Source organism: Phaenicophaeus curvirostris, chromosome 6 (genome assembly GCF_032191515.1).
Source record: "Phaenicophaeus curvirostris isolate KB17595 chromosome 6, BPBGC_Pcur_1.0, whole genome shotgun sequence".
NCBI classification, from domain to species: Eukaryota; Metazoa; Chordata; class Aves; order Cuculiformes; family Cuculidae; genus Phaenicophaeus; species Phaenicophaeus curvirostris.
Genome location: NC_091397.1, coordinates 59,057,382 through 59,084,885, shown reverse-complemented (window position 1 = coordinate 59,084,885; position 27,504 = coordinate 59,057,382). Strand labels below are relative to the sequence as shown.

The window sequence follows — 27,504 nt, the reverse complement described above, 5'->3', positions numbered from 1 at the left end:
TTGTCCCTCTCCACTGCTGCTCCACAACATTGACTTTCATGTTGCTCCTAGTTCCTGTATCACAGGAAATACAATTCAGATTTCTTTTTTGTGTATCCGAGAACATCAGTGGACGTGCAAAAGTGTTATATCTTTGCTCAGATGACAAACAACATTTAATATGTGCCTTCCATCCTCCTTGTTTATAAATAGGAATATTGTGACTATTGCAGATATCTAGGATGGTTTAGAAGTCATGCTGCCTTTTTGCACACGTATCTTTATGCTTACTGGAAAGTGTAAATGACTAGGAATTCTGCTGGCCCAGGAGCTTTCATTTTTGTGCTATTCATCGTCTTGAAGGCTCATTTTATGAATGTTCTGTTTTTATTAATTCTTTCCTTTTCTAATCACTATGTTTAGTATGTCCACTCAGCACCTAACTCCCCCCTCAGATCTAAACTCCTTGCAATCAGTGGTTGGCTCAGCTCCCAGAGTTAGTCAGACTCATTTTCTGTTTCATCTTCAGGATTTTATGTACTGCTTCAGAACTATTATAGTTATGTTTCCAAAACAGCAGAGTAGTATTAATATTTTCATTATCTCATTATTTTCTATTTTTATATTGTGAATGTGGTTTTATATTGGTTCCTTTCCTTCAACAAATTTTTATTTAAAAAAAAAATAATAAAAGGATTAAAGTGCTTGATAAGGTCCCTTTAAGAGTCTTTCATAATTCCTTTTTTCTAAAGTGGTATTTGCTTTGTTGCATAAAAAACCTTACGGCGACTAAATTGGGGTGAGAGGTAAAATACTGCCAAGAATTAGAAACAGGCTAAGAAACCAAAAACAAAGAGCCAGAATTAATAATCAGTTTTCAAGGGAAAAGGTTAACAGGAAGGTGACTAGAACTGAACCCAGTTTGCCAGGTGAAGGTAGAATATGAAGATATGAGTGAAAACATCACTGTGTTTAATTATTACTAACAATATAAATAAATCTTAGCAAAGTGTTTTGGAACTAAATCTGTCAAAATCACACCTGAAAAATTTCCTTTAAAGATTCAGTCAATAACCTCCAACATAAACCTGATTTTCATTCAAAACCACAACTTTTGTGGATAGAAACATGCCCTTATCTTGTTTTTAAATACCAAAGTTGTTGTGTGAAGGTCAGAATATCTTTGAAGAGTTCCAAATCTTGTGTACATAAGACACAGCTTTTCTAAAAAGCAAATCAGTTATTTAATTCTTCCACTTAGTCTACTGATTGTAGCTACAGTTTCTTAGGCATAAACAGTTTAAACAGACCCACCCACCTACCCAGAAGAAGCATTTTGTGTCCTCTAGTGCCAGCTCAGACTAATGGCCAGCGCTATAATCCTGTTTATTTTTAAATCAATATAGATAAACAAATCCTTCTATTTGTCATTATTGTTTCTTTTTTATAATTAATCCTCCTAGAAGTTACAAATTAAACACCACTTACTCAACCAAAATGGAAAATTCATATAACAGTTTCTTTCATAAAGTACAGATCAAATATAAAATCACATTTTTTTAATATGGAAATACTTCTAGTGATGAAAGTTATACTTAGTACATGTGGAATGTATGCTTCATTTTTGAGCATGGGGATTTCTTTTAATAATAATGATGCCAGTGAACTCCAAGATGATTAAGTTTAATGGGTCTTGGAACCTGCTCAGATCTAGCTGCCTCAATCCAAATAGTAATGTGCATACAGAACTCTGAGCTGGAAAAATCAGTCTGAAAGACTCATTGCTCTGGTAGGAAGTATTATTTGTGCCAGTGAGAGGAGACACTGGCTGGTTTATTTGTTTGAAGGATTAAAAACAGTGGCCCACATGAGGTGTGACCTTGTTGTAGACAGGATTCCACTATTAAATTCTCCCTGGTATTAGGATGGGGTGTGTGTTAGGCCCAAAAAAGTGCTGTTAGTATTGCTTGAACTGCCTGAGGCACTAATAAAGAGAGCAATAGACACTGTGCTGGATTCCAGAGGTAAAGAATGATCTAATATGATTTTTTTTGTTGTTGTTTTCAGATGCTGGACCTCATCTTGATACTTTTCCCAATGTTGTGCTGGGTAAGAGATCTGCAATTGTAGTCAGCTAGCTATTTGCACACTCTGAAACCACAACCATAAAAGAAAGCAGACTCAGTAGGGGTGTGACAGAGCCAATTTCCCAAATCCTGGAGGTTTTCTATTAAACTGCCATGCAATGAGGTTCTTGATGCACTCGTACTTTAAAATAAACAGAAACTTGCGAACTGACACTGTTAATGACCAAATAATAACAGCAACAAAATTGTATTCAGAGTAAGGAAAACAGAATTTACCCTGCATTTGGTTCCTCTGACAATGTAGGAGAAGATAGCCTCAGTCTTGCAGTTTAGCTGAGTTTTATGTTATCCATCAAAATCTGGGATGATACATGAACAAAATGTGGAACATCTGTATATTGTTGAGAGCCTCAGCATAGTTTTTAATTAGAAGATGTGTTTTGAATGTTTTCTCACTTAGAGTGCTAAATAAATCAGCAATTTTAAAAACACAAAACCCCAATTATTTATGGCAAGCCAATTAATTCCCTATTCCAAACCCAAAACTAGCCCAGCATGAATGCTGACCTCACCTCTGCTACTACAGCTAAAAGGAAAACTGATGCACTGCTCAGCCTAGACATAATTAAGAAGATTTAACAGTCTTCTAATGGATTTTTCAATTATTTGTTAGATATCTAGCAGGGAAAAAGTAGTGATACAGATTCTGTTCTCAGGACCGGTGAAAGAGTGTGGTCTTTCAATAAAGCATATGCTAGCATCAAGTCCATCACATCAAAAAGGGAGAGAGAATAAAAATGGAAGGATTAGTGTGTAAAGTTGAAAGGGACAGTTTTATGGTGAGGTTATGGACAGTTTCACAAGGAATTGATTACTGTTTTGATTAATGTCCTGTCTCTAGAACTGAAAGAGCCTGCAGGTGACACAAAGTTAACAGACAAGAGGACAAGGAAACCCCACTGGAAGAACTGGATATTTGTGAACTGAAACGAGATGGCAATCAGTAGAGAAAACAACAAAGGCTAAGAACTAAAGCTCTCATCTGGAAAAGGTTCAGCAGATTCTGCTCTGGAAGCACCAGAAGAATATATCTACAAAAAAACAAAAATAAAAAGCAATGCTCTGTTAAGATAACACTAGAGAAAGAAAGAGTAGCAAATTCCTAGTGTCCAACTGTGCAACCTTCGGGAGACTTCATAGACTTCATCTGTATACAACTTGTGTTCAAGGAAAATTAATTCATCACCAGAACAGGTGTAGAAATGGAATACTAAGCCAGAGGAATTAATAATCTATCATGTGAGAGGAAACTAAGAAAGGTACAATGGTGTAGCCTTATAAAATTAATGTGGGGTGGGCAAATAAACATCAGGAAAGCAGAATAGTTCCATAAGCCAACAGACAGGGTTGGCACAATAATAAGTCAGCAAGCACTCGTCATAAATTACTTGAGGCTGGAAACTGAAAGGTGGTGTCTAGCCATTACAGCAACAACTTTCTGATGGAAGACTCTGTGCCAGAGTAAAGAGGCAAGAAAACATAACTGCTCTTCAGAAAAACTTGACAAACTATTAAAATACATGGTAGCTATATTAAAGAACTTGAACAGATAACTCAATATCACTTCCATTCTCATATTTCTGTTTGAGAAATTCCTGTGAAGGATAAACGCCCAGCTGGACACAATTCTTGGTTCCAGAGACCCACCAGCTCTCTGAGAAGGAAAGCTCTATTTCACAAGCAGCTTTTTCATTGTGACAGTGACATCTCCTGTAAATTAGAGGCAGGAATAAAAGAAAAAATAGACCTACCTGTTTCTATGGGATAAGTATGTCGCCTTGCACAGTGACAGATGCCACTTTGCCATCTGACGCAGCTGAAAGTCCATTACCTGACAGTCATTTTAACCCAGCAAAAGTAACTTTCATGAAAGGTATTCAACTCTGAGGACCAAAATTGTCCTCAAGCTCTCTAAAATAACACTTGAATAGTCTGTAATGAAGATAAACTCAACATTAAGCAGGTCATAGAGAAGTCCTGTAGAAGCATTTTCTTCCATGTTTACTTGAATCTGCATGGTGGGATGTATGCAGGAAATGTCTTTGAAGAAAACTGACTGAAACAGCCATATTGTCGCTGAGAATATTGTTTAATCCAAAAACATGCAGGAAAAAAAGCAGTCACAATAAACGATGTTTATAACAGGTTGCATCAATGACAAAAACCATAACAAGTCCATTTTCTTAACATTGGTAGGAAGGGAAGAAAGTCATTCTTATTCCACACATTTTAACAGTTTTCTGTGCCTAATTAATTCACTAAATTTAAGCAATAAATTCTGGCTGAAATTTCCATATTTTCATTTGAACTCCTGAAGAAATCATCTAAGAAGAGCCCTTAGATCTTACTTGGCTAAATTCAAGCAAAGTCAGGATCCCTTCAAAACCCACAGTTCTTTCATAAGCACTGAATTAAAAATATAAACACTGGTTCATTTCTGATCCTTTGCATTGCTAATATTTTGTCCTACATGCTCAGATCATTCATTCATTCAAAAAAAAAATTCATGCTTAGTAACTGTTCAAGAAATGGCTTAAATCCCTTAGCAGATTATTACTGCACTGCCTCAATAAGGCTTTAGTATACCAAAAAGGATATTTACTGTAAACATGGTACTAGAAGCAGCTGCATCACATTTACACACAAAAAAACCCCATACCGGATTGTTTAGAAAAAAAATGAGGCGCAATATAGTGATGGTTGCTCTCCCCTATACTTCTGAATTAAGAATAGGAAATACTGTGTTTGAGATCCCATAAAGCTTGGAATGCCTTGGGAACAGCAGCCCTGGCTTAATTTGGGCCGGGTTCCTTTTTCCACTTTGAAGGAACAAAATGAGACTTTAACAGTTCCAGGAGCCTCTAGGTAGTTGTGAACTGAGAACTCTAAAGAATCCACATGGGCAGACCTTAGCCCATAATGTAAAGCATATTTTAGGGAGACTGACTTTTAGAACAAGATTGGACCATCTCCCCTCCTACCGATGCAAAAATAAAATCACTTTATTCCCCTCTCTGTCTTATATATGTATTTTAGGAATTATGAGGCTCATCTAGAAGTGATATGTGCAACTGAATTGTAGCTCTGTGATTCGTATCGTTTAGGGATGCCCATGACTCATAACAAGTCAAAAAAAGATAAGCATTTGGAAAACACAGTATAAGATAGTAAGAATGTAAAAAGTAAACACCATCATAAACATGGACCTGTATTATATTTATTTGCAAAAGGTATTTAGGTATAAGAGGAATAGGAGCCACTCTTCTTCCTCATTCACACCCCAAAATAAGAGGGTTTTAAATCCCAACATGGAGCAATTTTGGGGATTCCTGTCACACAGAACTATGTAGCTGAGGACTTTTAGCCAGGAAATTCTGTAAATTTGTCCTCAGATTAAACAGCGCTATGCAACTCAGTCACATTATAGATTTATTTTGCATGCTTGCACTTGGCAATGCCTCTGGCAGAAGATGTCTTATATTTTTTGGCTCCTGCAGAGTTTGTACTAGAAAAACATTTTGGCACAATTGACATCTACTGTTTAATCTCTTCAATGGGTATGGAGATAAAATCCCTTTGATTGCTCTCAGGTATGTGCATGTCTTGGAAGGTTTAAGACTAATTTTTATAACACAATCTAAATATACAGTCTGAACTAACTTCCTATCCAGCCAGGATGATCTTTCTAGATCAAAAATGGGGATGCAGAAAGAATGTAATAAAATTACCTCAGAAAAGAAACTCACTGTCTGGCATTACTATGCAGGGGTCAAAGACGCCTCTACATGGCAGCCAAGAACCATGATTTAAAACTTCTATGAAAACTTGTTTGAATATGTGTGCACGAGCTGCAACTAGCTGGTCAAGTGATGATAAACACGTAGCCTTAGCAGAGAAAAGTGTGGACTGAAAACTTCATCTGAAAACTTGGTCAATTATTTAGGTGGTGAACCTGCACTGAACTCCACAGTTCAGTGGAGGCTGACACTTTCATTGTAGGACTTAAATTCCTATCTAGACATAATAAGCAAAAAAACAATCTGACAAGGCTTTGTTTTAAGTATATTATGAATTCAGACAGTGGGAGTGAAATGCGGAATGGAAATATTACTGGACCTTTACATCCGAAACTCTATTTCATCAATAAAACTGACTGTTAAGTTTCTGTGCTACTCACGCTTCTAGCAAAATCTCTACCTTCTCTGATTTCATGTTGCAGTTGCTGAGCAGTATTTGGAAAGTGTTTCTGGACTGTGGTTTTTCATGAGAGATTTCAGAGGAGAGCATAGATGTGCTCTTCCTTAATTGACTGGATCCATAGCCTGAAAAACAATCTTGAAAACCTGGAATAATAGTGCCTGTTTGCTTCAACAGACGCAACCACAATTGTATGCTTTAATTTTTCAACATGATGTTGAGGTAGGGCCTGAGGAAATCCATAAAATTGTTTAGTTTGGCTTTCTGGCAGTTTTCCCCAGCTAGAGCGCATGAAAAGCACTGAGGATGCAAGATCCTGCTAAGTTTCCACAGAGTGCCTGACTCGAACACCACAGAACATTCTGTACATCCCGGAGCAGAGGATTGTATTGCTCTGCTCACCCTGGGGACAGCAACAAGCAGCAGCAACAGCAGCAGTGGCAGGCCATCAACTGGAAACTGGAAACCTGCCATCTTTTAATTAGTTGCTCTCTACTTCATAGTAATCCTATTTAAAATCCTATATAGTGCAAGGTCAGCTTTGCTGTACAAGCTGAAATAATGCCAAGTCAAATTTCTAATCACTTAATTAGCCAGAAACACCTTTTCAGATGGAATCAGTGTCTTCTCCTCATTAAAATTAGGAAGCAAAATTAGGGAGTTCTTTCCTATTCTTAATCATTGTTTAGATGAACAAAGGTGATTCCCAATTGACTCTGGATTCAAGAACCACTTTGCTTTAACTAGAGATAACTGCTTTCTGTGCAGCTTTTAACTTGGGTTTGGTCTCAATTTCTATGTAGACAGTCTCTCAGAAATAAAAAATATAAAAAACAACTTCTCATTCCTCTTTCATCCAGTGCAAAGGTATTTTAAGCCACTCCAGTTTTCAATGATTTCAACCAAACTCTTTTTGTGGAATCACTGGATACATTTTAGGAGGAAATAATGCTACCTCTTACAAAGTCTACACAAGATCTTAAAGCAAAGGATATCAAAGACATCAAAGTCTTATCGTAATTTCACTGACTGAATAAGAAAGATGAAGTGTTACTTAGTCACACAGAAAATCAATTCCTCATTCAGACGCAGAACACAGGTCTTCTGACTACTAACCCAATAGCATGGAGGAAAATGTTGTCCTCATCTCTATCTAAATGGAAGATTTCTCACATCTGGTCCCCTCCACACTTCCACCATCACACCACTTCACTACTTGTACAGGATGCTGCGTTGAAATTTGCTCTTTGCTGTGGCATTAAAAATAAAAAGGAAAAAGAAATAAGCAGCAATTTATAGTGGATAGGTTCATATTAATGCAAATTATTAAGACTCATCTGTAAATATGCTGCAATATATTGTGTAATATAATATAATCCTGGTAATATGAGCTGTTACTACAACTCTCTGCTATTAAATCATTGCCAAAATGTGGGGAAAAACTGCCAGCCTTATGTGAAAATTATGAAGTGTGAAGATTCACAAGATTCTGCCTTACTGACAAAAGTAAACTCTTTTCAAAATAGACTCACTTAGATAGCTGATTTCTTTAAATACATTAATTTTACCTTGCAAGCATCATCCATTTGGGCAGGAAATTAACTTTTCAGCCAGTGATCTTTTTCGTAACACCTCTTAAAATTATATTTTTGTCTGGAATGCTAGCAAGAATAGCTCTGTATAAACATACCCAGAGGATAAGTTTGCAATGCCTAACAATACCCCAAATACATCAGCAGATGCAGCACACACAGGTCCTTGGCATCGAGTCACAGCTGCAAGTTCCAGCCCACAAGACAGCGCAGAGCTGCACGCAGTATTTGGCAGGTTTGGGGTTTAAACCTCACCCCAAACAGGCAAGCAGCCAAACTTTCAACAACTACCTCAGGCTACCATAGATCTCCCAGCCCGGACCTTTTGTCAATCAATGGATCGTTCCTTTTTCACTGTGGATTCTGTTCTAACACGATGTCTTAGAGGATTCTTCTCGACACTCTGCTCACTCTTTTTAAAGCCTGTTCTTTAATTCCACTCCTCTCTACAGGATCCAGCTCTCCCTCATGCACTCGCTCTGGGGAAAAGCAGGAAGTTTGAGGCTTCCCAGTCTTAGAACAGGAGATTTCTTTCCTAAACTTAAAACATTCAGATCTATTTATCCAACCTACTACAGCTTAACAGCCATGACATGTAGTTTAAGAGTTGCCAGGGATGAACAGGATTAGCAAAGAGGGATGCAGAGGAGCTTGCTACTTTTTTCCTAGCGTGTTCTCAGACAGAGGCAAAATAGAAGCAGTTCTACACCTAGAAATAATCCCACACCAAGTGACCCACTTAGCTCATCATCATCTCAACTCTGCACTCTGTTTAAAGGATATTTCTTACTGCATAGGCTGTGTCTGTGACAAGATCTTCTCAATTAATGGAAACAGTCTCTGGAAAGAGTTGACTACTATTTTTCCAATGAAAAGTGATCAAATGGAATATTGTCGTGGGACGTTGTTCTATTGAAATGCCCTCCCTCCTTCTTTTGCCATAAAACAGTGCATTTTTGGTAAATGCTGTCAGTTGTTTATTTTAGAAAAAAAAAGTAGTTCTCCACAAATCATTTGTAAAACCAAGACATGGTTCAGGTTTCAAAATTTATGGGAAGTTTTTGGTATTTGTTTTCACGTTTCCCATAACAGCTTTGATACTTGCATACATCCTTCCTCTTATTGCTTATTAATAAGCAAAAGCAATGACACAAGAAATTGTTAAAGATTCATCACATAAGTCCTTAAACATTTCTGTTCATAAAGAAAGGGAAAAGGAATGTAAACATTGACAAAGTACGAAAGCATCTATACCGTGTTTTAACACTGTTAATCCTAATAGAGTTTTCACTCGTTCCACTAAGAAAAATTTATTTCTTCATCATCTTTTCTTAGTTTTAGCACATTTGCCAAAAGAATTCTTTTTGCACTAAAAATCCACCTTCATTATTCTTTTATACTGTACTGTAAAACCACCTGTATTTAGTATCCTGGATTAGTCTATATGGAAGGCAAGAAAAAACAGTGTCTCAAAAAGGGTTTGCTTTTTATTTTTTGGCAAATTCCAAAAGATATAAGTTCATCCTAAAATGCTAATGAGTGCAACAGACATACATGACAACACATCTGAATGGGCACTGCTTATGCCATGTGGTGACTAGAAGTTGTTAGATAAATAAAAGAAGCCTAAAACAAACATAAGAATCTGAAAGAAAAGTGAAAAAATGAAATGCATAAGGTAGCTGGCAGGCCAAGAATGAGAAACAATAGCAATATCTACACTAGTAATTCAAGCATCCTGGCTGCTCTAAACCACTGTCACATCCTGGATCATTAACATATTATTAAATTCTCTCGTCCCACAAGCACGGGCTGCATGCAACATACAGTTTGGAAATGGTCACTAGTGCTTGCTGGTTCCTGCACCGTGCCCAGAAATTGTCTGACAGTTCTAAATGGCCCAGACCTAAAACCACGCAGAGGCAGCTGCAGAAATTTAACAGTAGACGTGATTGCATCCTATCAGCCAGGAACAATGCTTTGTCTTATGGGTGTGGATGCAGCCAGTGGAGCTACACTGATCATTAATAATAAGTGCACGAAGTCACCCCTCTGTTTCCATGGAAAACACTAGCAACATTTCAGAGATACAGCCCATTGCATTGCTAGCTCTCCCTTTTTCTCTTTATTTAGTACGTTCAGGGAAAAAGGGCAAGTCAATGGAAAGTTGTCTTCTGAGTTGATGGAATTGTTGGAAAGGAAACAATAAACAAAGGAAGCAGAATTGAAATGAGAGTTAAAGCTGTCAGTTTTCAGTTTTCTCCAGAGCTGCCCTGGGAAAGGTTATTTTTAGGATTATTTTTGTAGTCCTGTGTAGTGCTTGCCTTTGCTGCCTTTTCAGTTATATACCAAACACATAAGTGCAGAAGCAAACTACAAGTTTCCTAACCATTCCTTTGCTCTCAAGGTCATGAGTTTTCTTCACTATCTCCAAAACTTGTTTGATTTGAGGTTATTATGGGACTTGAACAGAAATATCATTTTTCCTTTTAAACCTATACCACGAGGTAGATTTAGCAAAAGTCATTTTACTGGTTAGCAACAAAAGTAATGATGGATTTTAACTTATGGTTATGTCATTACAAATATATATTTCAGGTCTGAGGCCTTACAGCTGCAAAACATAGGACTAGTTTTATTTCACAAGCATTGTCCAAACATTTTCTTTCATTTTGATCCAAATAGTTTCACACCCACTGAGTTAGACTTTGACTTTCAGGTTTGAGCAAACTGAAAATTTCAGTCAGCTCCTCTGCTAAAGCAAATTGGTGTAGCTCCACAATGGAGCAAAATATTGACTTCAATGCACCTACAGCGATTAACACCGGGTGAGGATTGGATCCTGATTAAATCGAAACTAAATTGAAATTGCTGTGCTTCACCTGGTGTTTATTCACACCTCACATCAAAACCATGCAAAGCTATGAATTTTGCTTGATTCTGATCTAAACTCACATACTATATATGCTTAAAATTGAGTTCAGGTCATTCAGGAGTTCCACAACGCTAAGCAAATCTTTTGATAAATATGGTTTGCGTTACTAGTTTGTAACAAAACTCCGCACCAGGTGACTTTTGTGTGGTCTGGTGTTTCATTGTGAACATTTTGCACTGCTCTAATGAAACATGATTTCTAAGACAACTTGGGGATAAAAAAAAAAGAGTTTCTATTCAATGTTTTACCCGTGAGTTCTGCAATACGAACACAAACTGTGACCACAACATTCAGGTCCTGATGTCTACAATTTGAAACCTAATTCCCTATTAAAACCCCTAACTAATGCTGGTGTGATCTTCTAAAGATTCTATGCAATGGACCACAGCTCTCTTTATTGGTAAAACTGCAAGTCAAACCACTCTGTCTTATAGAATCATAGAATCACAGAATCACCAGGTTGGAAAAGACCCACCGGATCATCGAGTCCAACCATTCCTATCAAACACTAACCCATGTCCCTCAGCACCTCGTCCACCCGTCCCTTAAACCCCTCCAGGGAAGGTGACTCAACCCCCTCCCTCGGCAGCCTCTGCCAGGGACCAATGACACTTTCCGTGAAAAATTTTTTCCTAATGTCCAGCCTAAATCTCCCCTGGTGGAGCTTGAGGCCATTCCCCATCATCCTGTCCCCTGTCACTTAGGCCTTTAACCACTGCGGGATTTCAACAAAGCTTGTAAAAGGACTGAAACTAGTTTTCAGAGGTATTTATGCGAAAAAAGTGTAGGTGCCCGTCTAAAGCAAGATCCAGGGCAGGCACTGGGCTCTTTAGAAAGGGGAAGGAAAGGCCCTGTGATAAATCTCACCCAGTGTCAGCCAAAAAGTAACAGAGGCAGGAGACCTTTCACTCTCTCTGGAACTTTGGTGTCAGTCACAACTCTTGGCATATTGGATCACGAGCATTAATAATAACATTGCTTAGCCTAGACAAAAGTATTTACATCTAAATATAAATATAAAGGGCTGGAGAACAAGTCTTACAAGGAGCGTCTGAGAGAGCTGGGGGTGTTCAGCCTGGAGAAGAGGAGGCTGAGGGGAGACCTCATTGCTCTCTACAACTACCTGAGAGGAGGTTGTGGAGAGGAGGGAGCTGGGCTCTTCTCCCAAGGGACAGGGGGCAGGACGAGAGGGAATGGCCTCAAGCTCCACCAGGGGAGGTTCAGGCTGGACATTGGGAAAAAATTCTTCACAGAAAGGGTCATTAGGCAATGGAGCAGTCTGCCCAGGGAGGTGGTTGACTCACCGTGCTGAGCCTTTCAGAAGAGATGAGAGCAGAATGCATTATTTGATACTTCTAATGAGGCTTTGGAGGAAAAGGAGTACTCACTAGTTCACAGATAGGCAGGTACAGAGATACAAATAACCAATACTCTAACCACAGAAAAATTAATCTATCTTGGGAGGCCAGCTGAACTTGGGCAATTCTAGGATTGGATGGCAGTAAGAAAGAGACAATCTCCAGGCTTCATGCTGCTCATTTCCATGCATGGAATTCCCTAATCTTTCTCTGAACATAGCCTGGGATATATTGCATAGGAGTTATAAAGAGCTAAGGTACTGGCAACTTCAGCAGGGGAGATCCTTACACTCCTAAAGTTTTGTTCATGTGCCTTTCCCAAAGTGCTGTCATCTTTGCACAGTGAGCTGTGCAAAATCTCTTTGTATCTGTATCTCACCAAGCCACTTCAACTCAGCATTGTTTTCTAAAACATACAATTTGGCACAAGACTGAACTCCTCATAAGGCATGGAGCCAAGGCCATCTTCATAAAAAGTGTTATATTTTATGTATAGTTCAATATTAACATCACTCCCACATTACAGGACACCTAAGAGAAATCCTTTCCTAATTTGTAAAACCTTGAATTTTTGTATTCCATCTTTTGGAAAAGTGACATGCTATGGAAATTCTGCAAATGCCTGACGCTTCATTTAAAGATGTATCAACATGAGGTTAATCAGATTAGAGCAGAAGACCAAACAGCTGCATTACTCCCCAGCTACCAATAAAGATAAATTCCTGGGAAAGGGCAAATCAAGGGAATGACTCCATGGACTTCTGCTCTCCGAAGCCGTTCAAATAATCTTGTGTGGCTCCTTTACTGGGATTTTCAGACACACCATCTTCTGTCTTTGAGAATTTTGTCCTTAGCACCGAATTCCCATTGCATTCTGGCATGCGGTGGGTTTAAATGTGAGCATCTATGTCCTGGCTAACACATAGATAGGTTCTATGTTATTACAATACTTTGAAAATCTCCAGTGGTGTTCTGACCACTGAATTGGGCTGTAAATAGACAGATTGGATTAGAATTTTTCCATAGGGAAAGAAAAGCATTTCTTCAGTACAAGCACATACTGCAATATACTCAAGGATGGTACAAAGGCCTGAACAAAACAATATAATCCATCACTCATTTCTCTTGGAAGCATCTTGTGCTCTTTGGACTGTAGCAACACTGGTACTTGACTCTTACTCCCACTGCCTTTCACGGAAGAATGTGATGCAGGAACTGGGGGATGACAAGACAAAAATAACTAAGCTTTCCCCATTGAAATTTCATAATGTTAGAGAGTGGAGAGAACATTTCCTCTGTTCCTTGAGGAAATCAGTCCTGCTATTGCCAGCACCAAACCCAACATTTTCTAGCATAATATACTTTTCTGGGTTAAAATTACTTGATGAAAATGTTTACTTCCAAAGGCTTTCTATTTTGGATCTTCAGTGTGTCCATTTACAAAACAGGAGAGCCCTAAAAGTTTTGCATAGTACAATGTTTAATATTACTCAGGCTACCACCCCTTCCCAGTCCCGTAAAAAGGTTTACATACAATAGATCACAGAGATCATAAACTAAAGACAAAGACTTCACAATGCTGTTGAGGTAATCCTTTGTGCTCTGCACATACCAGTGCTGTATAATATTTAAGGAAAAGCACAATAAACTATTTCAGACATCTGTTTTTAAGGTTGCAGAACACTACAATGTAAAAAGCAGATGCTACAAAGCACTCACATTTCCTCCAACTTCAAATGACCGTGAATATTCAGTGAAGAGCACCAAAGTGGGTAACTGCTCTCCCAGCTGACAATAGCATGATAGTAAAAGAGATAGATTCTCATGCTGCCAGTATACTATGTTGTACTGTCATGATTTCTTTGCTCTCTGTATGATGAAATAGCTGGTAAGCAGAATTTGACAACCGTGCATTTGCCTTATCATATTTGTTGTTAATTCCACATTTAGGTACAATATCGGATTTCAGTGCCCTGTTTTGAAAAGCACAACATATGCTTATTAGAATTTACATTGCTGTCTCTAGTCAACAGCCTAAATTCTAAATAAGACTGCTTACTACAGCTATAGTTCTGTGATTTCTTCCAATACATTAAATACTTGATCAAAAACCAGTTCAGGGATCATGTCATAAAGAAGCTGAAACAAAGCAGCTTTCGGGCAGCTGCTTAGCATTCCTCCTTCTGCCCTGTTTTCTTTTTTGTAAATGAAAGGAAACAAAGGTTCCTGTTTGTTCTCTAAACCTCCTGCCCACAGCACAGCATCCTCCGCAGCAAGCTAAAAGCACAGTGGCTATCAACAACATGCTGGGCTTTGAAGAAAGCAAATGCTTCACTAAACTACATTGTTCCATTCAGGGAAGTAAAATAAACACATTATATCACCTCTACAAATTTTAACAGTCACTCAAATTCTCTGCCATTTCGAGTAGGATGTTTTAAAAGCCTTCGCAAAGTCCATATCTGCAGATTCTGGGGAACACACCAAGTTAAGGATGACTTGCGTATTTTTTATCTAAAGAGATCTAATTTTCCCTTAGTGAGAAGGAGAACCCTAAGGCCCTTCAGTTCCAAGAGACTTACCCAGAGTTCAAAACTGCCTTTTTTGTCCACTACCACTTTCCACCATCTTCTGTATGCTCTGGATCTTAAGCCTGCCCATCATGGCAAAGACTGCTACAGAGCACTCCAGGACTTTCTGAAGCCACTCTGCCACCTACAAAGCAAAGATATTCTTCAGTTCTTTCGTAGCATATGGCTCAGTAGTGGGCGTCCTGCCAGAGCTCCGCATAGTGATCTTACAACACCCCAGATCCCAGTAGGAAAACATTTGATGGGCTGTTGTTACTTTTGGGGATGGTTTTTTTTTTTTCTTAAAGGCTTCTAAAGTAACTTCTTGATAGAGGACAAAAAACTAGCAAAAACTAGAAAAGTAAATCAGTAACCACCATACACCTAATCAAATGAAAAATATACTGTATTTATAATTAAATTACTTTATAAAATACTGCAGTGTGAGTTTTGCTCTGTGAACACGTTTAATCAATCCGTACTCTGATACCAGTACACCAGCACGGGGACAGATCTGAACCTCTACCCCACTCCCTACCCTCCCTCCCATGCAAATACTCTCTTGGAGAATAGCAGCTTGGAGGCACTGGCAATCTATAAAAGCTTTCTGAGCACACTTAACTCTACTGAGAACTGTTTTGTTAAAAAAATAAGAACAATCAAGACATCAGCTTAACACAGAGCTAGCCTGAAAAAAAACCCAATTATGGTCAAAGAAGCTTTTGTTTTGATAGTAGTGGGTTTGACAGTATCTGTCTTCAGGAGGATGTGATGTTTCCTACATGACATACTTTCTGTACTGTGTCTTGTTTTCCTGTGTTCTCTGTTTTCCAGGTTCTATTTGCCTCTCAAATATTTTCTTGGGTGATATCCCATTTTTGTTTCATTGCTTTTTGTTCTGAGAATAGCAGATCATTTATATGACATGTTGGAAAAATGTTGGGTGTCTGGATGTTCTGTGTGTCTCCTGTGCTAAGGAGCACTTGAATGAATTTAACAATCTGACAGAATTCTTACTGAAATGTAAAGGATCCCCTTCAATATTCTACTTATATTTAAAAAACTTATATTAAAGAGATATTAGATGTTTGGCACTAGGTTTTTTCTTGCTCAGTGTAAGCGTACCTAGTTCTCTGCATGGTTCATTGTGAACGAAGTGGTTGAGTCACCGTCCCTGGAGGTATTTAAAAGATGTGTAGACGTGGCACCTAGGGACATGGCTTAGTGGTGGACTTGGCAGTGTTAGGTTTACGGTTGGATCTTAAAGGTCTTTTCCAACCTAAATGACCTTATGATTCTCTGAATATTCATTCGTATGACAGACAGAGCATTTGAATCTGGGATTTTCTTTGTTCTTCATCCTAGGTATTTTATAATCATATAGGCTATATCTACCCAGAGTAAGGACAGAACAGAGCAGTGTTCACCTACTTATACAAGAGGAGGGAAGTCAAATACACCAAACTGAAGCTGCCTCTGCTGTGCCCTGGGGAGGTGCTGCAAAGTTGAAATCATAGATGCTAATGCTTTTGGAGGCAAATATGGACATTTCAGTAAAAAGGATGGTTTGTTAACCAGTAAAGGTGAATATAATCCTGGGACAGTAATTATTCTGCCTGGACAAGACTCATATGGATGGGAACTGTTAGCTGTTCACTTCTGTTTGAGAACCTGGATCACAGAATCAGAGGATTGTTTAGGTTGGAAAAGACCTTGAAGAACATTGAATCCAACCATAAATCTAACACTGCCAAGACCATCACTAAACGATGTCTCCGGTGCCACATCTACACGTCTTCTAAATACCTCCAGGGATGGGGGCAGCCTGGTCCAGCGCTTGATAATCCTTTCCGTGAAATAATATTTCCTAATCTCTAGCCTAACCCTCCCCTGGCACAATTTGAGGCCCTCTCCTCCTCTCCTATCACTTCCTAGTTGGGAGAAGAGACCAACATCCAGATGGTCACAACCTCCTTTCAGACAGTTGTAAAGAGCATGAGATCTCCCCTCAGCCAGCTTTTCTCCAAACTAAACAATGAATTAGTCAAACAAAGCTGCAATAAGGCTTTTTGGGGCTCAGGCAACACTACTAACCATTGCCCCAGGGCTCTGCCCTCACTGTCTTCCCAGCACGGCCAGACCTGCCCTGGCATGCTCTCCCTCTGGAAATATTGGCAACTTCTTCCAGATGTTTCCACTACAGCTGTCACAGACCAGAAAACATTGGTAGCACAAGACTCAGATGTGTTTGTATCCTTGTGGCATCCTTTCTTTGTTGCATTTATTGAACACTTACATTATGAAGAACATATTTGTAGGAATCAAGTTTTGTTCCTGAATAATTACATACATGAAAATGAACTGAGTAATTGAATTCCAATGACTAATTCAAGCAGCTGTAATATTTGAATCTGTAATCTGCCAGGGTGTTATATGATCTTATTTCCATTTGATTCCTGAGAGGAAGTGCCTTACAAGCACTGGTACATAAAGTTGTCTGTAAACACAGACACCATCCATCGTAAATGTTTAGTGTCCAATCATGAATTACAGCACCTGTTTTAAGTGATCAGCTACTAAAGGATATATATATATATATATATATATATAAAAAAAAAAAAAGAGGATGGAAATAGGGGTTTCTTTCAAGGAAGATTATTTCCTGCTGTTGAATTTCTACATCTCAATAAAGTGCCAAATTCAATCTTTGTTCTAGCAACATCTACTGTGCACATAGCTGAAAACTGAAACAAAGATCTTAGTATGGAGTTTCAGTTACAACAAATATTTCAGCCTTGGTTTGCATGCACAATGATTTAAAGCCTTGGCTGTCTGTTAACTTCTGATACAGTACAAAACAGGACCAACAAACCTCTGCTCACTTTCTCACAGTTTTTTTCATCAGTCTTGTCTACTATTAGAATTAGGTTTAGCATTACTGATAATTTGTAAATTGTCATATTATTACACCCATATTCACCTGCCAAAATTGTATTCCATGGATCCACAATGAAAAACTACTTCCAATCAGGATAACACCCTAAGAGTTAAGTGACATATAATGAATAATGAAAAGTTAGCAAAATTTTTTAAAAGTCAGTGGCTTGCTAAAAATGAAAAAAAAATACTGAAGAAAGTAAAAATACTATAATAGGATTTAACAGAGTAGGAGGGGTGGAACACATAACCTCACAGACTGTTTTGGAATGATTCACATGCAGAAAAACGGAGAAAAATTCACATTGAATCTGTTTCTCAAGGAGTTTGGTCCAAGCCTCACTGGCAAGAGTGAAGAGGCAGATTTCTGAAATATGAAGCAAAGAGATAGACAAAAAAAATGAAGCGAGGGGAAGGACTTTGTGCCACTTTTTCCTTTTGGCTTTTATACTCTACACACATTTTCCTTACCCTTACTCACAGTCGTTCATCTGGGGGAAATGTTGGGATTGGGAAGCGATCCATGAGAATGAAGGAGCTTGAAAAGCTTACATCAGTCTGTGGAATAAGTAATACTTCAACCAAGTGAAGTAATGGAAACCGCTTCACCCAAGTCATTTAAAATTGGACTAAATAAGGCACTGGAGATTATGCTGAAGGGAACAATTCTGCATTGGCAGGAATATGGACAAGATGACTTAATAGATCTAGTGTCCATGTGCCAAATCCTGAGATCCGGATCCAGTTTTTATTACTCTATCGTTACTAAAGTTGAACTTCCATTCACATTATTGGGAGCTCACCCTGACACAATTTGAGAAAAACCAAGGGCTTCAGGATTTATGCATAAAAGCATGAATAAAAATTACTTCTGTATAATTTAAAAACTCATTTGCTATGTAATAATTATAAAACTTGTGTGCGAAAATAATAGAACTATAAAAAGCACTCCTTGAATTATTCCTAAGCCTTCCCAAAAGAAGTTAAACAGAGTTTATCTAGTTTAATTGGTTAAGACTCGCCAGAACCAATGAAAACTTTACTGCTCACTTGAAGTAAATCTCTGTGTGCCATTCTGTTCCTGAAATGGGTGAAAATATCTTTGAATAAAATATTGCGACGAAAACTGAAGTTTAAGTATGCTTTGCCATTTAAGCATGGCAACAGTACTAGAAGCTGTCACTAAAAACAAAATATAATGTAAATATAAGCAACAGTATTTTTCCATTTTCTTCATTAAATATCAGTGGGGCATTTCAATGTAAATGTCAGAAGGTTTAAACTACATGAAGTCTGTTTCCCTTGATGTAGAAATGCGTCTAAAGGAATCAAGGCTCTTCAGATATTGGGCTAAATTCTGATTTGACTTAATTTTAAACCAAATAGTACTAATTAAATCAAAATTAGTCCAGAAATGCGATTAACCTATTTAAAATGTGAGATTTGAGGGCTCTCTGTGGACAGAGACACATCTGTCTCTGTAGGTATATAAAGGTTGGTTTAGATGCAGTTAAATAGTTCCAATTTTCATTTCATTCCAATTCAAACCAATACCTATCACCCACTAAGACTATTCCTGACACAGAAAGGGTAAATCAGTTCCTTCTGGCACTTTATAGAAAGATCTTGGACAGAAAAACTGAAGGCCATGTTAAGTGCATTGGAAAAAAGAACAGTCAGAAACTTAACTGAGGTGGCAAATTCTTTATTTTGTGATATAGAGATACACATTAGTTATATGAAAGGTTAAAACTTCCCAGTACAAGGAAGAGTACTGGGAATTGCAGGACAGGGGAATTTCTTCCCTCGTAATAAAAAAACCAAAAAACCCAAAAAAACCCAAACAAAACCATATTAAAAGTGAACTTCCTAAAATCCACCTTTTTAGGAATTCTTATTTGTACTTCTACTGAGCGCTAGTCTGCATGAAGGGATGAAATTTCTCTCACATCTTTCTGGAGCAAGATTATTGCCCAACACTGTAAGGCTACAAAAAGTTACATGTCTTCCTAAAATGGGAAAAACAGAAATCTTCTCTGATTATTTCTTTCTTTTCTGATTTCTTCTTTTTTTTTTTTTCTAGATCTACATAAAGACTATAGGAAACCTAGCATATTATCTTTAAAAATGTCACTAAATCAAACCGAAACTCATTAGTGAGTACATACAATCATGAGGGAAGGACCTGTTGCCTTGCAGCATCTGGTGAAGAGATGATGGCAATGAATTAACTGTGGAGACATTTATAGTTGGCCCCTGGTTGTGCAGACAGAACAACACTGATCCTGACCCTACCTCTGTCCTGATGAAGACATAAGCAGGAGGTCCCCTTTTCTAGAAAGGGGTAAGGATTACCTGGCGCAGCCATCTGCATGAACATTCCAAGGCTAAATAAAGGTTCCAAGGCTAAATAAAAACAGATGGATGTGTCAAGTCTGAGCAGCCAGTGGGACTTGGGCACTGGCAATTCTTCCTCTGTGGTCCTCCTTGTCCACCTGGCAAGGACACAGCATTATAGCTGCACCAGAGAAAGACAGCAAAGACTTCTGCCACGCCTTGAGCTCAGCAGAAGACAATTCCTAACTGCAACTCAGCCTCAGACAGGTACTCTGCTGGATACATTAAAAAACTGTCACACATCGGAGACAAAAAGTTATTGGAGAGGCATAGGAGAAAATACAAGTGATCTAACACTGCTACTCTGAGAGAACAGACATCAGGCAGCTAATATTGAACGGACGGTTTTAGAGGAGAGGAAGAGCTGCTTTTATTTGTACCACCTACCTAAGCAACTGTGGTGGACCTGCAGCATGGGCAACAAGGACAGAATCACAGAATCACACAGAATCACAAAATCACTAGGTTGGAAAAGACCCCTAGGATCATCAAGTCCAACCATTCCATTTTGAGAAGACGTGCAGATGTAGATTTTGTTAATATTGCATTATTGCATTAGTCCTTCACAAAGACCAAAGCGTATATCAGGTCTCCCCACAAGCTATTCAAGCACCAGATAAAAAGAGTAATTGCTGCCTAGAGATCGTACAGCCTATACAACGACCAGAACTGCAGCAGTTCTTCCCAGCTTCAGCTATAACCTGTAGAAGCACCTGATTGTTTGGACTATCATTATTCTTAAAGCAAATACAATGTTTTTCAGATTCTTCAGGTATGGAAGGCATCACTTTCACTGGAGGCTTCATCTGGAACTGTATTCAAGCATACCCATGAGAGCATATTCTATAGAGGCAATACAAAATCACGTGTGCTTCTTTTGCTGTTTCAATAGACAGGACTTGAGTAATGTCGGGGTTTCTGGCTTTTATTTTATTTGGAGGGACTACTTTTTAACGGAAGCAGGAAGCAGTCCTTGGACACAGTAAGTCACAACATATAAATAGCTCTACTGAGAGTATAACAAAGGCTCTTTTGTGCTTTTTTACCAGCACAGCCAATCATACATGTAACTTAGCAACATAAAAATACCTCATCCCTACTTATGACACCTCTACCTTATAAAAAATTATTAAGACATGCATTTAGAATTTCTACCAAAAGCATATAATTTTCTGTGCATTGCTTAGGAAAAGTCACAAAGAAGTTGAAATTAATTTCTTTAACTATTATAGAAAAATTCAAGAAATTTGCTGTTGTCTGATTATTAAATAAAGTATACAGTTAATTCATCTTGAACTGGAATATATTTGTGGAAATACGCTTCTCCATATGGTTTCATCTTTATTTCTCCAAGGTGAATACAATGACAGGATTTTTTCAACTGAGGCTACATGATTCTTTATTAAATCAAGACCAGTAGAGTTCCTACTTAGCAAGCGTTCTGGACCTCATTTTAAACCATTTGAAGGAGGTCTGAAGTTTATTGGATTTTAAATACATCATTTTTTTCCATCAAGGGTCTTTTAAAGGATGGTTTAATCTGTCTAATTTACATTCAGGAATTTCAGCTTATGTGCCAGGCTCTGGGACTGCCAAGTCCTTCAGCTTTCCATTCTTATCAAATGTAATAAAATGATCATATATAACCAGTAGTATATATTTATTATTATTATTTTTACCCAAATGCTATTTTCAAATCCAGTTCAGGTCATACAGGATGCCAATGTTGTATAGTTAAGAAGTTAGATGGGTTTTCCAAAGAAAGATTGTCAGTAGTAAGTATAAGCATATGTCAGTTCATTAACTCTTTGAAAACATCCAGCACATTGGATTTCATTCCTTCCTACATTGTCAAATATTTCAGTAGATCCTGCTTGAGGCTCTGGAACATCCTTATAGAATGACTCCCAAAACAAGTGGAAATCTTTTGCTTTCCTAGTGGGTTTTTTGCTTAGGCAAATTCCAATACATGTGAACATTTTAGTGATTGAGCTTGATCATATCTTGAAATCTGAGAGAGATACAGGCCCTGAACAGCCTATTCCAGCTTCCAGTGAAATATTCTTCAGGTACTCCGTAACTTTAAGAAAGAATTGCTACGCCCTCCTTACAACCAGGGATAGAAGCTAAATTTGCCTGGTTTAAGTCAATTATCCCTTCCTCTTCTCCTTTCCTTCAAATGTAACACTCCATTTTTATCTGTTTAATAAAACAAAACTTTCCTCTTATCTCATGCGCATGAATATGTTTGGACATATAAAAGAAGGACAATCTCTCCTTTCCTCACTCTTGAAATAGAAGGGAAAAGAGCTTGAGGACCAACTTGTTAGTTCTTCAAGCAATTGCTACATCATTAACTCAATCTCTTAAAATTTTTTTCCAATCCCTTTTTCTGCAGACAGCCAACCATACACTACCGACTCACTCATGAGCCTACTCAGTCCAACATCTTCTGATGATAATGAAAAAAATCATTTAGAAATCTACACCACTTCTTTTAAATTTGTGGACAGCATAATTAGTAAAAGACATAAAAGCACTTCTCATCGCCCTTTCACAAGAATGGAGGACAGTTTTCAGTCTTAAATACATTCAGATCCAAACATTCAAGAGCTTTCAAGCAACCACCTCAGTGTTCTTAGAGGAAAATGTGAATAATAACTCAGAGGTCTAAGCCTGTCCCATCAGTATGGCCCTATGTGAGAGGCATCTCATAGCAGCCTTTTCCCTAGGGCAACCAAGAAGAGAGAGCAGGATTCAAAACATCTTCCCTCCTCCTTCCGTAAGCAATTTATCTCCTTCCCCTTGAGTAGTCAGCACACTAATCTTTGTGTGAGCTTACTTGACAACAGCTGGTTGTTATGGTTGTCCAGTTAAATCTTTGCTGAGCTCCCATTGCTGTAATCCAACTCTGCCTCTGTTGACAGAGAGAAAAGTAAAGTAGGCACCCAGGTCATGCTCACCTGCTCACAGGCTCACCTGCCTGTGCTTGCAGAGAGGTGGGGAAAGCCACAATATCTTTTCATCTCTGAGTGTAAAGTCCATTAGGACATCATAGCATCAAACTCCTTTCAAAGTTTATGATCCAATATACTTCAACGTTATCACAGTAGGTAAAAACACTATCTGGACTCAAATTCAGTGGTACGGAGTCATCAGCAAACATACAGGACTAGAGAGAAAGCTCTTCCCAAATGCACAACCTGAGATTTTTGTCTTGCATCTCTTGGGTACAGAAATGTTTGACAAGATTTATAAAACTGCATATATCAGTGAAAGTGAACGTATCAGTTTAATAGCTTCTGGTTATGAGTGAAGTCAGAAAGACATGGAGACTTGCTTGTGGTCTCCGGGTAGGCAGTGTCCACGGTTCCTGACTGTGTTTGCAGCAGCTGTCATTTAGGAAGTCTATATCATCTCTACCACAATAGAACGCAAATATAAAGAAATTCACTCTAGTATTCCACAATGTTCCAGCTTCCACCACAAGCAAATAAGATTCAATTTACATTCACACTTAAATTATTGTTATACGGCCAATAAAAACAAAATATGAAGCCCTACTGAAGAGCAGTTTTAATTTGACAGCATTTCTGAAGCATCTGGGGAAATCTGCTGTCTATGAATGCTGCATAAATTCTGCCGTTGTTTTCTACAGTGCTGCAAAAGGAGAACTTCCAAGTGTCGTTCAGAGCAGGAAATGCCTTCAGCCTATTTCTACCCACAACCAATAATTCTTAAGTTAATATCTGGTGGGCCCCTCCAAGCATTTCAAAATAGTGTGCTTACTGCAGTGGTCTGGTAAGACCTGTATGACTTATATAAAATGGTAACATGAATTGTGCCATCTCATAATGATGTGCCCTTGTGTCGGTTTTGTTTACTGTGTCTGTGATGCAAGTTGTGATTATAAAAAAATAGCAAAAAAAAATTGTGATTAAGAGAGATGTTTTTCTTTTTATGCAATTCTCCTCTTCCTGTCCAAAAGAAAAGGAAAAACTCCTACTCAGATCACTGCTATCCTATTCCTACTCCATCCTTCCTCAAATTTTTCAGTCATGAAGTGTCGACTGCATTCACAGAGATTTAGAGTACAAGAATGAGATTTTCCACTCCACCAATCACTGCATTAAACTTACTTCCCTTTCATAAGAAAGTTTCATCCCACCCATTTATTATGTTACTTATTATACAAGACCAGACTTAAAATATCCCTGTATTTAGAAACATTTTATGTGCCATAAGACTAAAAGGGCTTCTTATACAGCATCAGATAAGTCCTGGCATTTTGTTAATAGTAGCTAATAAGGGATATCCATGAAGAAATATGAAAAATAGGGCATATGTAGCATGTTTATATATTTAGATTGATATCACAGTCCACACAGATGACAATGAAAGCTGCACTGATCACCTCACTTTTACCTTGTCCACCAACTGCACCTTTCAAGCTGGCCTTTTTCTATTACTCGCATAGCTAGAACTTGAAGTGAATTAAGGTCTGAGACAATTTCTGCTAGCTGAGGATCCGGTCCTAAAGGTCTAGGCACACAATTAAAAAACACACATCCTACCAATACATCTACTCGATGATACGAAAAGTATATTAGGGAACTAAATTAGGTAATTTCTAAAGCATTCGTGTGTTTTTTAAAGAAAAGTGCACGCTGCAGGATGGTTTTATTTATTACAGTGCTTTTTTTCTATGAACTTTTTAAAGAAAAAAATTGCAACAGAAAAACCACAAAGTAGAAGATAGAACATTAAAATCTCATTGTCATGCAGGCTACAGTCATTTGGATTACGCAAAAAAATGAATTTTCAAGCTACTGTCCTGTTCTTTATATTTTAACATCAGCTTCAGGATTATTAATTTCAGAAGTAGACAACACCCACTCAGTTAGAAAGAGATTAACTTAAGCTGTCTTTATGAAAAAACAGGGAGAAGTAGCAACTTTAAGCTCACAGCTATGTCTGTTTTAACTGCACTGATCCCTTTTGTGTTTTACTGCATTGATGCCAAGAGCCTTGCTCTGATTTGAAAGGTCAGAGATTCGAGGAACTATTCCTTACAGACTGTGTTCTTGTTTCTGGCTATTTGATCATAGAACGTATTAAATATTCACCAAATAGACCTGGGTTTACATTTTTCAAATTCCACTCCTTAGAATATCTTCTTTCAATTCATAAGGCTAAAAAAGTCAAGTCAAAGTACAAAAGTACAATTTCTCAGTGTGCCTCCTCTATCCTTATTTGTTTCATTTTTGAGTGACTGAGTATTTGATTCAGCTCAGGCAGCCACCACTCCCAGTTCCTGAGCCCCAGCCAGGTCTCTCAGGCCCATTCACAATTCCAGCACTAACTTTCCATAATTATTTTATTTCCTTAATCTTCCCAATGGCTGGTTCAGCCCCAGGTGGGCCTCATTCCTCTCCAAGTTCAATAAGACAGTCTCTTACTCCCTCTGCTCTCCTGTCTCCTCCAATTTTGATTTTTGCTGGCAGCCTCACAGTATCTCCTCTTCTTTCTCTCTTTTGCACACACAGACACATGCACGCACACACAATAGCCTGGGAAATGCCTCAACTATTTGGAGAGAAACAAAGACATAGTGCAATTTTCCACACCTAGAAAAGAAGGGAACAAAACAAAGGATGATAAAAAAAAGGGTTTGAGGGAGAAAGGAGGACCACAGAACTTTAAATAAAGAAAATGGAAGGAAAGAAAACAGAGTTTAAATATAGCAGTAGAAAAACAGTGTAAAAAAGTTACTTATATATAAGAGGATAAGGAAAGAAATATAAAAGATGTTGGAGATGAATGGAAAATATAAAACCAGAAAAAGCCTTAAGCTCCAAATAACCCAGAGCTCAATGAGCTGCTGTAGTTTTTACTTATCTGCCCAAAATATCTATATCAAGAAAAGTTTCAAAAGATGCAACCCTCCCAACCTGTCTCTTCTTTTTGAATTATTATTGTCTTGGTCTTAGCTTATCACGCAGTAATCTCAAAGTTGAAAATGTTAACTCCTGGAGCCTTCCTTTGGCTTTTTCCAATGTGTTGACCTGGAGTGCAATACATTACAACTATGCAACTGTAATGCAGCATGCTACACCCTAGTGTAGCATCTATCTGTAGTCTGCAGAGGCTAAGTCTGTCGGCTGTGGCTTAATAAACTATTTAAATACGTGGCTAACTTAAAGCTATGGTTATGTCTAACCTGCGGAATCCAGGCGTGCTTCCCAGCTCCTACAGCCGTGTGTGTGTGTGTTTGTCTGTCTGTGTGTCCCAGACGCACCCTGGCTCCACGCTAACTCCCTTCCACCCCCACACCCGTTCCTGGCCCAGCCAGGTCTCCCCCGGATGATCAGGGACATGGCTATTGCACACACCCCACAGTTTAAACAGAGCCTCTGGGAGTCATCTAGTGTTGTGTTTGCAGCAGCCTGAAGCAGAGCTTTGACTCGGGGTAATTATTTTGTGAGCTGAGCCTTGTACGAATATTGTTCGCTAATAGCTTTACTGTGAAAGAACATATCTTTTCTCACTCTCAAAGGCAGAAATCAGTTCAACTCTTTTTAAAGAAATTACTTTAACAGCTTGTGGCATACTTAGGCAAAAGAATATGAGCATACAGGACGGCCAATCTGGTAACAAAGGACACGCTGGTTGGGTAAAAGCAACTGGCGCATTCGCAAGGCTGCACCGCCATGTACTCCTAGGTGTCACTAGTTCATGCTTGGCCATCTGTATTTTGTCAACAATAGCAATTCACTTTTTAATGAATGTTTAAAGTCTCAGTTCCCCTGGGAGTAAAGCTATAGAGAGCATCAGCTATTGCTGAAAGAACAGAGATTCTAGGAATAAACAGAATATTGCAGAATGGAAAACGGGAACCAGTGACCTCATTATTCTGGAAAATGTCTCCTTTTGAACCACAAGGAACTCTGACAATTGTAAAGGTTCAGTCTTGAACAATGGAGTCTTGCAGAAATACAGTGAAAGCAAAATTGAGCCCCTTATGTACTTACGGCAGTTCTTTATTATGTGTCATATATTATCATGTTGTGTTGTGTTTTGCTTTACCGTTGTTGCATCTTTATTAAAGATGGGCCAGAAATAAAACCCAGATGCAAACGTACCTGCATTTCCAAGGCATTTGGCTTTAGCTAAGAACACAGCAGCTGAAAGCCATCCTAAGCATGTTTTGTTCTAGGTTTATAATCTTCTTCTCCTGAAACAAAAAACAAAGGAAAACACTTAAAATAGCAAATGAAATCTCACTGTTGTAAAATAATTATGTATTATATTGTTTGCTGTGGTTTAATAGAATCTGGCCATGCAGGTATAGGGAATGACTGACTTTAAAGAGAAATGAAGGATAGTAATTTT

General features: G+C 38.2%; 1 long non-coding RNA gene across 1 annotated transcript; it reads right to left on the bottom strand.

The window, feature by feature from the left end:
* Positions 1 to 26,384, bottom strand: LOC138721720 (uncharacterized). The gene is made up of 3 exons (XR_011337607.1): positions 26,333 to 26,384; positions 2,343 to 2,425; positions 1 to 54 (listed from the first exon to the last, which is right to left on the bottom strand). It is a non-coding gene; the product is annotated as an uncharacterized lncRNA (long non-coding RNA).
* Between the last annotated feature and the right edge of the window lie 1,120 nt (positions 26,385 to 27,504).